Raw genomic sequence first — 13,937 nt, 5'->3', positions numbered from 1 at the left:
GGAAAAGGAAAGTTAATTTCTTCTTAATATCTGAAAAAATTAAATATTGTGAACTACAAAAAAAACCCAAAAAATCAATTAAAGTGGATCAAAGGGAGTAATAAGTGTAACATTTTTCTTGAAGGTTTGACCATAATAAATTAGTGTAATGAGATAGTAAAGTGGCTGGAAGAAAAAATATGTGTACATCCAAACCTCTCTACAGTTGTTGAATTTATCTGACACTATAGTATGTACGTGTTACAATAACGTCACTTATAATTGTATTATTATTCAAGTTAGAAATGCAAAAAAAAAAAAAAAAAAAAAAAAAAAAAAAAAAAAAAAATTGATATCAGATTAGGGCAATGGTGTATTTGAATTAGAAGCATTTTAATGCATGTAATTCACTTAATCATGATTCATTTGAACTTAATAAGAATAGTTTGATATGGCAAAAAAAATAAAAGGGAGGAATAATTTGTAACGAAGAAAAACTAATTAAGTACCGCACTAGTTTATAAAGCATGTTTGGTGCGATAGAAAAATATTTTCAGGGCAGTGATTTATTTCTTTAAACGAATTCTAAATAAATGTTTTACACTATATATATACATTTAAAATTTTCGATTGATTTTTCCTAAAAAAAAAGTTAAAATTTGAAAAAAATAGAGCTACTAGGATCACTTCTAGGCATATTATTGAAGCAAACGAATAACCAAGTTGTATTATCACTTTTAGCCCGCGCCAGAAATTATTTACATTTGGTAGCAAAAAAAGTATATAAAATTTGTATAATTTTTGTATATTAACATACAAAATATATATATATATATATATATATATATATATATATATATAAGCAACGAATAACCAGATTCTATAATCACTTTTAGCCCGCATATATATATATATGGTTATTATTTTTACAGTGGTATAGTGTCATTTTCTCATTGAAAACTGGCACATACGGGGACATTTTCAAGGTCAAAATTTTAGAAGACATTATCTAAAAATGAGGAATTAAAGTGATAATTTGTGTTATCCAATAAAAGGAGAGGAAACGTTTTGCTTCAGAGCAGAAGATTTGCTTCATGAATCAGAGTTGGGTAACACCGTTAGTTTTTGAACACATTGTGTTAGTGAGACTAAAGGTGCTCCACTTTAGCATACTTAAGGGACTAAATATGCTCAGGACTATATTTGAGAGACCAAAATAGACCTACCCTCAAAGATAAGGGATAATATTGACCAAAAACTCGTTTTCTGAACATCCCTCTAGCCTCTTCATCCCCGAGAATTTATTTTTTCTTATAACACTCCCCCTTGGATGTTCGTATATAATGTGCCTCGTTAAAACCTTATTAGAAAAAAACTCTATGGAAAAAAAAATCATAGTGAAGGAAAAATAATACACATGTTTAGAAATACGCCATTACATTATACATATACAGCTATGAACTATGTCGTAGCTAAACATGAAAATTTCTGTGGCTAAACACTTTAGCCACAATAATTTTTTCCGTAGCATCTGTAGGTAGAAGTAGCGTAACTAAAAGTTAGCTACAAACTTTAATATTTCGTAGCTAAGGATTAGTACTTATTGCTACAAGAATTTTTCTGATGTAGCTATATTAATAAAAAAAATTACCACAAAAAATATATATTTATAGCTAATAATTTTATTCTTTTGCCACGATAAATCAATTTTGTAGCTATCTTCTATACTTTGGCCACAAAGGGATATTCTGTGGCAAAAGATAGTATTTAGCCACAAAATTCAAATACTAGTTGTGCTCACATATTAGATTTGTATTATAGTATTTATATTTAGCTACGAACCCATAATTTCATAGCTATAAATCGTCAAAATATTCATGATTTTTTTTTTTATGTTTTAAGGGGAGAATGTAACGACCCGATCGATCGTTTTGAGCTATAGCGTGTCGTTCGGCGATTTGAGACCTTGAGTAGCTTCATTTAAGGTATTATGACTTGTACGCATGGTCGGAATCGGATTTTGGGAAGTTCAGAGTTGATTTGGGAAGAAAAATCTAAATTTGGAAGCTTAAAGTTGGAAGAGTTGATCAAATTTTGACTTTTGAGTAAACGACCTAGGAATCGAGCTTTGAAGGTTCCAATAGGTCTGTATGATGATTTCAGACTTAGGCGTATGTTCGGGTCGAGTATCGGGTGGCCCGGGAGTATTTCAGCACCTATTAATGAAGGTTGGCATTTTTAAAGTTTAAGAATTTCCTTAGTTTGGGTTGAAGTGGATTTTGATGTTATCGATGTCCGTTTGGGATTCCGAGCCTGGGAATAGCTCCGCACGGTGATTCTGGTCCTAGGAGCACGTCCGAGTGTGGATTTGGAGGTCTGTAGGTCATTTCGGGGTCATTTGGCGAAAGTTGGAAAATTGAAGGTTTTTGGAAAGTTTGACCGGGAGTGGACTTTTTGATATCGGGGTCGGATTCCAATTCCGAAAGTGGGAGTAGGTCTGTAATGTCAATTATGACTTGTGTGCAAAATTTAAGGTCAATCGAATTTGATTTGATAGGTTTCGGCGTCGAATGTAGAAGTTTGAAGTTCTAAAGTTCATAAAGCTTGGGTGCAATTCTTGGTTTTGATGTTGTTTGATGTGATTTGAGGCCTCGAGCAGGTTCGTGTTATGTATTGGGACTGGTTGGTACGATTGGACGGGGTCCCGGGGGCCTCGGGTATGATTCAGGGTGATTCCGGACCAAGTTTGGGTGTTTTGATGTTATTGGTTGCTGTTAGTATTGTTTTTCGTATTCGCGAGGAGCCTCTCACGTTCGCGAAGAAGGATTTTGCTGCTGGGACTTTGTTCTTCACGTTCGCGAAGAAGGAATTTCTGTTGTCCGTCGTCTGACTTTGGAAGCTTATATCTCATAATATATAATGAATCTGGGGATGATCCAAAAATAAAAGTTGTAGCCCTTGGTGTCTAATTTTCAGAAAAGAAAATCATTTGTCATTTGGAGTTGTATACAGAAATTTATGGTGGATACACTACAGGCTATCTGGGAAGAGTTTGGAAATCTCTGCTGCACAGGGTTGACTTTGAAAGCTTATATTTCGCAATCTATAAGGAATTGGGAGATGATCAACATATGAAAGTCATAACCCTTGATGTACAGTTTTCAGAAAGTCAAACCATTTGTGATTTGGAGTTTGGTACAAAAAGTTATGACCATTATACTAGAGGCTGTCTGAGAAGAGTTTGAAAATGGCTTTTGAGAATTTTGTTCATCGCGAACGCGAAGAAGGAAATCGGGGCAGTGTTATAAGTCCTCTATTTCGGACCTTTGAGCCATTATTTCGTATTTTTAGTTGGGAACCTCAGGATTTAGCGATTTGAAGAGGAATTTCACTACAAAACTTGGAGTATGCATTCTTGACTCATTTTGTGATTATATTTCATGGATTAATCTTCATTTTCGGCGTTAGATTATTGATTTTTCATGAAGAAATTAGAAGAAATTTCTTTAATTTCACAAAATGAATTTTCGAGTTTTGAATACCGATTCGGAGTCGGATTTGAATGAAATTAGTATGGTTGAACTCGTAGTTGAATGGGTTGTCGGATTTTGTGAGTTTCGTCGTGTTCCGAGACGTGAGTCCCACTGCCAACTTTCCGAGCGGAATTGAGAATTTTTATAAATTGTTAAATTTCAAGCATTTGAGTATACATTTTAATTGGTTTGCACATTGTTTGCATAGTTTTGGATCGACAAGCATCGGTTTGAGGTGTTAGAGTGGCGTTGGAGCCGGCTATGGAACTTCGGAGCGAGGTAAGTCTCTTGTCTAACCTTGTAAGAGAAAATTTACCCCATAGGTGATTAAAATTAATATTTATTGCTAATTGTGGGGGGGCTACGTACGCACGAGGTGACGAGAGTCCGTACGTAGCTACTAATTATGCTACGTCCGGGTAGTTTAAGACTCAAATCATAAATTACTTGTAATAATTGCATCCTTTATTTAATTAAAGTACTGGAATTATATTGAAAATTGTTAGAGAAAATAGTAAAAGACCAAAATTTCGCATACTTGAATTTTTGTGCAAATTACTTGATTGTTAATAGAAATTGTACATCCTTATGTGTTAGCCTTATAATAACTTCTCATTCTGGAGGTTCATAAGAAAATGTCCTCATTTGTTGTGGAGCGGGCCGAACGCCTCGGCATTATAGATGCATCTATGGATCATGTCGCACGTCCCTCGGCAGTGTACACGACACGTTGGATCGGGTCGTATGACCTCGGCAGAAATCGTACTTAATAATAATAATTACACGATACCTTGACATCCTATTGCAGCTTGTGAAGATAAATGATTAATTAAAAATTATTGAATTTGAAAGAATTATTTATTCTCGCTTGTTAAGAAAATTATTGTTATTCACATAAACCATGTCTATTTTAATATTTCTATTTTAATATTATTGACTTATAGTGAGTGTCAAAGTCGACCTCTCGTCACTACTTCTTCGAAATTAGACTTGATACTTACTGGGTACACGTTGTTTACGTACTCATGCTACGCTTGCTACACTTTTTGTGCAGGATCTGAGACAGGAACCTTAGGCGGTCCTGCCGGTGCGCACCCACGCTATCCCGAGGCCTAGTGGTGAACTGCTTCTCCTGAGTCATTCCGCAGCACCTAGTGTCTCCCTTTGTATTTGTTTTCTGTTTATTTTGTGTTCATGCAGTATTTTGGATTTCTTTTGTATAATCTACTAGATACTCATATACTTGTGACACCAGGTTTTGGCATACACACTAGTAGAATTGTGGATTAAGTATTTTCTTGGTTTTATTTAATTAGAACCTTTTATATTTTTCTTAAATCTTGCAAGTAAGAAGAGTTTAATTACTCGAAAAATTATTAAAAGAAATAATATATGTTTGATTCACTAGTTGGCTTGACCAGCTGTGATGTTGAGCGTCATCACGACCTATAGGTAAAATTTGGGTTGTGACAGTGACTAGATTATTATTACATTTTATTTATATTTATGAAAAATTTATTTATTAGAGATAACAAATGCTTATGTCCTATGCGTTGCTATTTTTCTTTTTTACCTCACTAAATATTTTTAAAATTTTCAAATATTCCATATCCATACATCTTTGATCAGACCATATAACACACAATAATAAACTTTGATACAAATTTACATCAAAAAGTTTCAAAAATTAATTCTAAAATATACATGTATCTATCTAAAGTACACTCGATTATTCAACTATAATCTATAAAATTCTGAAGGGTTCCACATCGAAACAAAACTAAGTTCTAAGTATTTGATCTGGGGATTGAAGATGTTGCCACCAGATGATCTGCGGTCAAGGATGAAGTAATTTCACTCTTTGCATCAAGACTGATCTTTGATCTACTTGCATTCAATATATTAAAATGCACCTTGTAAATTCAAAAGAAACAAAAATTAGCACAAAAGAAAGAGCGAACCAATAATACAAATATGCAAGTTTGATTTATAAAAATGCAAATAGTGTTAGTCCCGCCAATATTGCTGTATTTGTAAATAATAATTCTGCAAAATAAAAGTTATCGTAATGAAACAGTAATAAATTCAAGCCCACTGAATTCACAGTGTTTTCTTAAGGAATTTAATCCCCTCATAATACCCAAGGTAATGGATTATTTCCTCCCAGGATAGAACGAATAACACACTGGTATAGCGGTACTTCAAACCCCAGTGTTTCAGCGAACACAAAGTTCGGTAGCAAATCACACTTACAGTTGCTTTGTTTGAAGTTAAAAACAATGCAGAACGAAGGAGTAGAAACTCAGAAAATCGTATGGAAATGCTGAGAGGAAGGAGTGCAATGTATAGCCAAATCTGTTGAGCGATTTCAGTCTTGTGTATTGTGTGTTGTGTGTCTTTCTTCAACAGTTTGCTGCACATATATATAGCAGCCAGTGTTGAAGAAGACCAAACGTCCACCCTCCATGGTGGAGCAAGCATTAGCTTGTTTGTGGAGCAAGCACATTCATGGTGGGAAGAGCATTAGGCGGCTGCCAAATGGTCAATACACGGATTGAAAAATATCCGTTACAAATGCGGATAATCTTACGTTAATATTTACTATTAACAAATAAATTTGGTCCAAAATATTAATCAATCAATCGATCATTTGACCGAATCCGAATCCGAATCCGAATCCGAAGCCGAATCCGAATCCGAATCCGAATCCGAATCCGAAGCAAAAGCCGAATCCGAAGCCGTAGCCGTAGCCGTAGCCGTAGCCGAAGCCGAGCGAGCGACGACGACGACGGCGCGAGGCTTGCTTTCTTCTTAACTCTTTAAGAGATACAAGAAGAGCAATTATATATATACCCACCAAAAATCTTTTCCTCTTCCAATATGGGACAATGTCTCATTGTCAAGAGGGGAAAACTTAAAATTTTACTCAAAATTTTATTTTCCCTTCATTTCCCATTCACCCTCATTTTAAGATTATTTCATCTTAAAAAGCAAAAACTCAACAATCCCCCACATGAATGGGGAATGGCTATATCACGAAAGTATGCATGAAAAAACTGTGTGATTTACAAGCAAGGATTAATCGCATCTGGATAAGTAGGTTTCCCTTTGAACTTTCCGTAGTAAACTTATGTCGGATATACGCGGTCAATCGGTAGATTTGATATCTTTGAACCATCGATCTTTGGTGTATACCTAGACAACCATAAGTCACACAATCAACCCTTAGCCATCTTTGGTTCTCATTGTTGTGTTCGTTTCAGCCATGAACACCGCCTGGTTTCATAAGTGCGTAGAGAACTGGCCTTACAAAGTTCTCTTTGAAGCGGCTAACACTTTACACTTACATAGGTGATTCCTAAATGTGTCATCCTGTAGATACACTATTTGGTATACCCCGTATCAAATTTAGAAATCATTAAAAAGCCCTAATGTTTTGTCCTTGGTACTGAACATTGTCTCATCACGAGAACGGACTAAAATTTTGACAATGTTGAACCGTCATTAATGACTTTGTTTGATCTCCTTGAACCTAGATCTTGGGATCTCCAGTCTTCTAGGTAGAGTTACCGCCACAATGACTTGTTCTCAGCCATAGCCCCATTCCCCTTGATGATTTCTCAACTACCTCTCTAGTTAGGCCTTTTGTAAGTGGATCCGACACATTATCACTTGACTTTACATAGTCAATCGTGATAATTCCTCTAGAGAGTAATTGCCTAACGATTTTATGTCTTCGTCGTATATGACGAGATTTACCGTTATACATAACGCTCCCAGCCCTTCCAATTGCCGCTTGACTATCACAATGTATGCATATTGGTGCCAACGGTTTGGGCCAAAATGGAATGTCTTCCAAGAAATTCCGGAGCCATTCACCTTCTTCACCGGCTTTATCTAAGGCTATGAATTCAGCCTCCATTGTAGAGCGGGCAATACATGTTTGTTTGGACGACTTCCAAGATACCGCTCCTCCACCAATAGTAAATACATATCCACTCGTGGACTTAGAATCAGTTGAACCGGTGATCCAATTTGCATCACAGTATCCCTCAATCACCGCAGGGAAATTACTGTAGTGCAATTCAAAGTTCTGGGTATGTTCTAAATATCCCAAAACTCGTTTCATTGCCATCCAATGAGATTGGCCTGGATTGCTCGTATATCGACTCAGTTTACTTATAGCACAAGCTATATCTGGTCGTGTACAATTCATGATATACATTAAGCATCCCAACACACGAGCATAATCCAATTGTGATATGCTTTGGCATTTGTTCTTTGCTAATGCAAGATTCACGTCAATTGGAGTCTTTGCAACTTTAAAGCCCAAGTGCTTGAATTTTTCAAGTACTGTCTTAATATAATGAGATTGTGACAATGCCAGACCTTGAGGAGTCTTATGGATCTTAATTCCCAGAACTAAATCAGCAACTCCCAAGTCTTTCATATCAAACTTGCTATTGAGCATACGCTTAGTAGCATTTATATTGGCAATGTCATTACTCATTATCAGCATATCATCCACATATAGGCAAACAATGACTATGTGATTTGGAACATTTTTAATGTACACACATTTATCATATTCATTTATCTTAAAACCATTAGACAACATTATTTGGTCAAATTTCGCATGCCATTGTTTGGGTGCTTGTTTTAGTCTGTAAAGAGACTTAACAAGTCTACATACCTTCTTTTCTTTACCTGGAACCACAAACCCTTCAGGTTGTTCCATGTAAATTTCTTCCTCCAACTCTCCATTTAAGAAGGCCGTCTTAACATCCATTTGATGAATTTCAAGACCATACACTGCAGCTAATGCTACTAACATTCGTATGGACGTAATTCTTATAACTGGAGAGTATGTATCAAAATGGTCTAGACCTTCTCGTTGTCTATACCCTTTGACTACGAGCCTTGCCTTGAATTTATCAATAGTGCCATCATCTTTAATTTTTCTCTTAAAAATCCATTTAGAACCCAAAGGTTTATTTCCAGGAGGAAGATCAACCAATTCCCATGTATGGTTGTTCAATATGGATTCTATTTCACTATTGACTGCCTCTTTCCAAAACAATGATTCCGAAGAAGTCATAGCTTCTTTAAATGTTTGAGGCTCATTCTCCAATAAGAAAGTCATAAAATCTGGTCCAAATGAAGTAGACGTTCTTTGACGTTTACTACGTCTTGGATTCTCCTGATTACATGTATTTTCTTTTGTTTCTTCCCGAGGTCGTTTAGTTCCTTTACCAAACGACTCACATTCCTTTTTATACGGATATATATTTTCAAAGAACTCAGCATTATCTGATTCTATAACCGTATTATTATGAATGTCGGGATTTTCTGATTTATGAACCAGAAATCGATATGCTTTACTATTTGTCGCATATCCTATGAAAACACAATCAACGATTTTCGGTCCTATCTTTACCCTTTTGGGTTTAGGAACTTGTACTTTTGCCAAACACCCTCACACTTTAAAATAATTCAAGTTGGGCTTCCTTCCTTTCCATTTTTCATATGGAATGGATTGTGTTTTGCTATGGGGCACTCGATTTAATATTCGATTAGCCGTAAGAATGGCTTCCCCCACAAGTTCTGTGGCAAACCAGAACTTATCAACAACGCATTCATCATCTCCTTTAATGTGCGATTCTTTCTTTCCGCAATCCCATTAGATTGGGGCGTGTAAGGGGCTGTTGTTTGATGAATAATTCCATATTCTAAACATATTTCTTCAAAAGGAGATTCATATTCACCACCCCTATTACTTCTTATCATTTTTACTTTCTTGTTAAGTTGCGTTTCAACTTCATTTTTGTGTTGCCTGAATGCGTCTATTGCTTCATCTTTACTATTCAGTAAGTAAACATAGCAATATCGAGTACCATCGTCAATAAAAGTTATGAAATACTTCTTTCCACCGCGAGATGGTATTGACTTCATGTCACAAATATCTGTGTGAATTAAGTCTAAAGGATTTGAATTCCTTTCAACTGACTTATAAGGATGTTTAACATACTTAGATTCCACACATGTTTGGCATTTTGATTTTTCGCATTCAAACTTGGGCAGTACTTCCAAGTTAATCATTTTCCGCAAGGTTTTATAATTGACATGACCAAAACGTACATGCCATAAATCATTTGACTCAAGTAAGTAAGAAGAAGCTGAAATATTATTATTATTTTCCATAACCATTACATTTAGATTGAAAAGGCCCTCGGTGAGGTAACCTTTTCCTACAAATATTTCATTCTTACTAATGACAACCTTGTTGGACACAAAAACGCACTTAAAACCGTGCTTAACAAGGAGTCCAGTAGAGACTAAATTCTTTCTCATTTCGGGAACATGAAGGACATTGTTCAAAGTCATGACCTTGCCAGAAGTCATTTTCAGAAATATCTTCCCATATCCTTCAACTTTTGCTGTTGAAGCATTTCCCATATAAACTGTCTCTCCGGGTTCAGCAAGAGCATAAGTAGCAAAAGCCTCTCTAACTGCACAAACATGGCGAGTGGCTCCTGAATCAAACCACCACAGTTTAGGATTTCCCACCAAGTTACATTCAGAAAGCATGACACACAAGTTATCAACATCATCATGGTTTACTACCATGTTTGCTTGACCTCTTTTCTTGTCTTTCTTCGGAGCACGACACTCCGTAGATTTGTGTCCGGTTTTTCCACAGTTGTAGCAGTTTCCACTGAACCGCTTCTTGCTTAGGTTGTATTTCGGACCAGAAGCCTTCTTCCTCTTTTTGTTAGCTTCAACAATATTTGCTCCCATTATTGTTGAATTTCCATGGCCTCTCCTTTCAGCAGCTTTATTGTCCTCTTCGATTCTCAACCGAACAATGAGATCTTCAAGGGACATTTCCTTTCGTTTGTGTTTCAAATAATTTTTGAAGTCCTTCCACAACGGAGGCAACTTCTCAATCATTGCTGCTACTTGGAATGCTTCATTGATGACAAGACCTTCAGCAAGTAGATCATGAATAATCACTTGTAATTCCTGGACTTGGGTAATAACAGACTTGCTATCTACCATTTTGTAGTCCAAAAATTTTGCGGCAACGAATTTCTTCATTCCGGCATCTTCAGTTTTATATTTCTTTTCAAGCGCATTCCACAATTCTTTTGACGTCTCCATGCTACTGTATAAATTATACAGATTATCATCCAGTCCGCTAAGAATATAATTCTTGCATAAAAAATCAGAATGCTTCCACACTTCAATCACGAGAAAACGTTCATTCTCTGGAGTTTTATCTGGCAGATCAGGAACATCTTCCTTGATGAACTTCTGTAGACATAACGTAGTTAAGTAGAAGAATATCTTCCACTGCCAGCGCTTGAAATCAATCCCGGAAAATTTTCAGGGTTTTTCTGCCGGTGCCAACGCCGGTGTTCGGCTTGTCGATGCGTTGGCAGTCACCGTCGGAACAGCTTGGTTTTCGCTATCAGTCATCATTTTTTCTGTAAAACGAAATGACACAAACAAGCGTTTAATACACGTTTTCAAACTGGAGTAAAAAATCACATAGATTTTAATCTTCCAACAAAACGCCACGAAGGCTTTACTCTCCAAAACGGGAGTACAAAAACCACAAAGGTTTTAGTTTGCAGAATAATAAGAATAACACAAATACAGAAATAAATAATAAATTCCTTAAGATTGTTAGTCCCGCCAATATTGCTGTATTTGCAAATAATAACTCTGCAAAATAAAAGTTATCGTAATGAAACAGTAATAAATTCGAGCCCACTGAATTCACAGTGTTTCCTTAAGGAATTTAATCCCCTCCTAGTACCCAAGGTAATGGATTATTTCCTCCCAGGATAGAACGAATAACACACTGGTATAGCGGTACTTCAAACCCCAGTGTTTCAGCGAACACAAAGTTCGGTAGCAAATCACACTTACAGTTGCTTTGTTTGAAGTTAAAAACAATGCAGAACGAAGGAGTAGAAACTCAGAAAATCGTATGGAAATGCTGAGAGGAAGGAGTGCAATGTATAGCCAATTTGTTGAGCGAATTGTGTGTTGTGTGTTGAGCGTCTTTCTTCAACATCTGCTGCACATATATATAGAAGCCAGTGTTGAAGAAGACCAAACGTCCACCCTCCATGGTGGAGCAAGCATTAGCTTGTTTGTGGAGAAAACACATTCATGGTGGGAAGAGCATTAGGCGGCTGCCAAATGGTCAATACACGGATTGAAAAATATCCGTTACAAATGCGGATAATCTTACGTTAATATTTACTAGTAACAAATAAATTTGGTCCAAAATATTAATCAATCAATCGATCATTTGACCGAATCCGAATCCGAAGCCGAAGCCGAAACTGAAGCCGAAGCCGAAGCCGTAGCCGAAGCCGAGCCGAGCGAGCGACGACGACGACGGCGCGAGGCTTGCTTTCTTCTTAACTCTTTAAGAGATACAAGAAGAGCAATTATATATATACCCACCAAAAATCTTTTCCTCTTCCAATATGTGACAATGTCTCATTGTCAAGAGGGGGAAACTTAAAATTTTACTCAAAATTTTATTTTCCCTCCATTTCTCATTCACCCTCATTTTAAGATTATTTCATCTTAAAAAACAAAAACTCAACAATCCCCCACATGAATGGGGAATGGCTATATCACGGAAGTATGCATGAAAAAACTGTGTGATTTACAAGCAAGGATTAATCACATCTGGATAAGTAGGTTTCCCTTTGAACTTTCCGTAGTAAACTTATGTCGGATATACGCGGTCAATCGGTAGATTTGATATCTTTGAACCATCGATCTTTGGTGTATACCTAGACAACCATAAGTCACACAATCAATCCTTAACCATCTTTGGTTCTCATTGTTGTGTTCGTTTCAGCCATGAACACCGCCTGGTTTCATAAGTGCGTAGAGAACTGGCCTTACAAAGTTCTCCTTGAAGCGGCTAACACTTTACACTTACATAGGTGATTCCTAAACGTGTCATCCTGTAGATATACTATTTGATATACCCCGTATCAAATTTAGAAATCATTAAAAAGCCCTAATGTTTTATCCTTGGTACTGAACATTGTCTCATCACGAGAACGGACTAAAATTTTATTTGACAATGTTGAACCGTCATTAATGACTTTGTTTGATCTCTTTGAACCTAGATCTTGGGATCTCCAGTCTTCTAAGTAGAGTTACCGCCACAATGACTTGTTCTCGGCCATAGCCCCATTCCCCTTGATGATTTCTCAACTACCTCTCTAGTTAGGCCTTTTGTAAGTGGATCCGACACATTATCACTTGACTTTACATAGTCAATCGTGATAATTCCTCTAGAGAGTAATTGCCTAACGGTTTTATGTCTTCGTCGTATATGACGAGATTTACCGTTATACATAACGCTCCCAGCCCTTCCAATTGCCGCTTGACTATCACAATGTATGCATATTGGTGCCAACGGTTTGGGCCAAAATGGAATGTCTTCCAAGAAATTCTGGAGCCATTCACCTTCTTTACCGGCTTTATCTAAGGCTATGAATTCAGCCTCCATTGTAGAGCGGGCAATACATGTTTGTTTGGACGACTTCCAAGATACCGCTCCTCCACCAATAGTGAATACATATCCACTCGTGGACTTAGAATCAGTTGAACCGGTGATCCAATTTGCATCACAGTATCCCTCAATCACCGCAGGAAAATTACTGTAGTGCAATTCAAAGTTCTGGGTATGTTCTAAATATCCCAAAACTCGTTTCATTGCCATCCAATGAGATTGGCCTGGATTGCTCGTATATCGACTCAGTTTACTTATACCACAAGCTATATCTGGTCGTGTACAATTCATGATATACATTAAGCATCCTAACACACGAGCATAATCCAATTGTGATATGATTTGGCCTTTGTTCTTTGCTAATGCAAGATTCACGTCAATTGGAGTCTTTGCAACTTTAAAGCCCAAGTGCTTGAATTTTTTAAGTACTGTCTTAATATAATGAGATTGTGACAATGCCAGACCTTGAGGAGTCTTATGGATCTTAATTCCCAGAATTAAATCAGCAACTCCCAAGTCTTTCATATCAAACTTGCTATTGAGCATACGCTTAGTAGCATTTATGTTGGCAATGTCATTACTCATTATCAGCATATCATCCACATATAGGCAAACAATGACTATGTGATTTGGAATATTTTTAATGTACACACATTTATCACATTCATTTATCTTAAAACCATTTGATAACATTGTTTGGTCAAATTTCGCATGTCATTGTTTGAGTGCTTGTTTTAGTCCGTAAAGAGACTTAACAAGTCTACATACCTTCTTTTCTTTACCTGGAACCACAAACCCTTCAGGTTGTTTCGTATGGAAATGCTGAGAGGAAGGAGTGCAATGTATAGCCAATTGTGTGTTGTGTGTTGAGC

Source organism: Nicotiana tabacum, chromosome 19 (genome assembly GCF_000715075.1).
Source record: "Nicotiana tabacum cultivar K326 chromosome 19, ASM71507v2, whole genome shotgun sequence".
NCBI classification, from domain to species: domain Eukaryota; kingdom Viridiplantae; phylum Streptophyta; class Magnoliopsida; order Solanales; family Solanaceae; genus Nicotiana; species Nicotiana tabacum.
This window is presented reverse-complemented; position numbering follows the sequence as displayed.